The sequence below is a fragment of the Haplochromis burtoni genome, unplaced genomic scaffold (genome assembly GCF_018398535.1).
Source record: "Haplochromis burtoni strain Fernald_Lab_line unplaced genomic scaffold, NCSU_Asbu1 Contig_435, whole genome shotgun sequence".
NCBI lineage: Eukaryota > Metazoa > Chordata > Actinopteri > Cichliformes > Cichlidae > Haplochromis > Haplochromis burtoni.
The window spans coordinates 468,532-471,313 of NW_024582796.1; the positions used below are offsets into that span (position 1 = coordinate 468,532).

At 36.8% G+C, this 2,782-nt stretch overlaps 1 long non-coding RNA gene across 1 annotated transcript; it reads left to right on the forward strand.

Moving 5' to 3' along the window:
* The first annotated feature begins 1,123 nt into the window (after positions 1–1,123).
* On the forward strand, positions 1,124–2,776 carry LOC102292693. The gene is made up of 3 exons (XR_317927.2): positions 1,124–1,241; positions 2,483–2,549; positions 2,621–2,776. It is a non-coding gene; the product is annotated as an uncharacterized LOC102292693 (long non-coding RNA).
* The last annotated feature ends 6 nt before the right edge of the window (positions 2,777–2,782 follow it).

A 2,782-nucleotide genomic window follows, 5' to 3' on the forward strand; every position in this document is an offset into this window, starting at 1 on the left:
ATTTAGTGCTTAAACACTCACCGTGTGGCACGTATTTCTGAGTAAAAATCTTCCAGGTTGCAGGATTGGATGCATTAGATAACCTCTGCAGGGGCAATTGCTATTTGAGTGGAAAACAAAAGAGGAAATTAAGCTGTTAAAGCACAAGTTGTTACAGAACATAAAGTATGTCATAATTTCTAATAATAACAACAAAGCAGAATTTTTTTAAAATGAGTGTTATTTGTTGATATCTGCATTTCCATAGATTTGTTTAGGTGCTCTATATTTAAAACAGCAATGTGCTTCAGCTCCTGTCTGGTGTAAAACCTTAAGAGTAAATTAATGTTGTGGTTTATACTAAATAAAGCCTCCAACTTGGTTTATTTGCATATAATATCTTTTGCGGATTGATTATCTCAGTGATCTTCTCCACCCAGTGTGTCCAAATGTATTAAAAAATGCCTCAGTGTTTAGTGGTTTAGGTTATCTGGCTATGGATTGTTGCCGTTAATTGTTTTAAATAATATCCAAGCATAAACCTCTGTGAGATCAAAATTAACTGTTCGTATTTGGTAACAGCCAACTCATCTGCAGTTATTTATGCCAAAGTCAGCACCTGAAGTAGAAGAAACAGTTTGACTCTCCGGTTAACACAGTTTTACATCTCTAAACAATTACATGGGACCAAAACCGTTTAAACCACAAAGTTCGAAAATGCTGAATACAAGCCAGGAACTCAAGGGGTTGAAGACATATCAGAACTATTTAGCAGAACAAAGGGAAAAAACATGGAGAAGAGACCGTGAAAAAGCGGAAAAGAGAAACCCCTTATTGTAAACGTATGCGTTTTTCTGCTTTTACATTATACTGTAATCTCCCCTTTCCGTAATGCGCATGCGCAACATTCTCTCGCGCTTTAGACGGCTGTATTTTACATTATGTCCGAATCATTGTCTGTTTCATTAAATAATGTAAATCGACAAACCTGATTGATTACGCTGTTTGACCTGAGCGACTAAAACCAGCGAAGCAGCAGTGAAGATAAGCAGCTGAAAACGAGCGAACAGCTCTCCTGCAAATGTAAATGAAGCCAAATCACTGCAGAGAATAAACTTACCAAGCAGCGATGTCAACAGCTGATCAACTTTGGAGTAACTGTGTGACATTTTGGGAAGTTTCGTTGTGCCATCTTCAAGCCTGGTTTTCAGTTTTGGCGCAGGAGGGCCAAACTCCAGAGGGGCTGGCTTTGCTTGTTAAAGGTATATTGCAATTTTACACCATTTTTTGTAAATATGATCAGGACACTTCGTATTATTTTCATTTATATAATAACTTAATATATGCAGTTAATATTTTATGGGGAACAGAGACAAATAAAAGTAAACTGAGAAATCTAACAAACTAGAGTCATGTTTTTGTAATATTTATTCAACTTTTTCGTTTTCTGCCTGCTGTAGCACAGCGATTTTCTCGTAAGCATAGTTTGTCTTATGTTCATGTTAATGTGGATCTGATGATATAAATGAGTCTACTAAAAAGTAGATTGAAAACACCCACAAGAAGATGACAAATCCCAAATCAATCAATCAAAGGAAAAAAAAAACCCCTCTAAAGACTCAGAGTTTACTGTGAAATAAGATGATAAAAAACTTAAAGTAATGGTAAAAAAAAATGTTTTTGCTTAAAATGGCTGAAGGAGTTAATAGATGATCAAAATATTAGGAAAAACCAATCAATAAATATAGAAAGCTAGTGGAGATCATGACCAATATATATTTATTTTATGGCTCAACCCAGAGTACTCCTAGTGTCAGTCCCAAGCCCAGTTAAATAGTGAGGGTTTCACCGGGAAGCGAATTCAGCATTAAATCTTTGCCAAATGAAAAACTGGCAGGGGGGTTAGTGGATACATCCGGCCGAAGATAACATTGAGCTGCCAGGCAGGAGGGTCAGAGGAAGACCAGGTAAGATTCACAGATATAGTGAAAGAGGAGATGAGAAAGAAGGTTGGAGAAGGATGACACGTTTGCAGATGATCCAATGGCTAAAGTAACAACTGAAGACTTGTGTCAAAGCAAATCTTTCTCAGTCAGAATAGCGAGGATTCATGAGCTCAGTGTTTCTAAAACCACCACATCTTTAATTACCAATATTTATATAAAAGCAACAGTTTAGGATATTCGAATAACAGTCTCTGATTGTATTTATTTGCACAGCATTTACAGTAAAACAAATGGTTACTCATAATTTTCTCCCAAAATGTACATTTACAATTCATTTTTTTATCATAACCCCAAATAGTGAATTATATGAAGCAGGAGGGCGAAAACTGCACAAAATCGAAGTATTTTTCACAGTCACAGTGTAACGTGCAAGAAGCCCTGCTACTGTGCTGAAACTGAATCTCTAAGGAATGCGCTGATGAACAATTACTGCACACTTGCAAATCACTAACAAAACCTCCATTAGACATGCTTTACAATAGGCTATTATATTACAGATGGTGAGACTGCCATGAGACCAAACACACCTGTACGACTGCGCTCAGAGTAGTGCACAAAAATCAGGTAATAAAACTGATATTTTTGGTTTTAATCTAAAAAACAAAAAAGCTCAGAAAATGCTTTCCTCCCCCTAGTTCTTGGACATAATGGATCACATCTACAGAAGACCTGAACTACAAAGAGTGTTAAGAGTGCTAAACCAAAAGGAGGACCGAGATCTGCAACGTAAGCTAATCATGTTGGATAAACAGCACCGATACACCCAGAAAATGCTTCAACAGCGAAGGGACAAACTG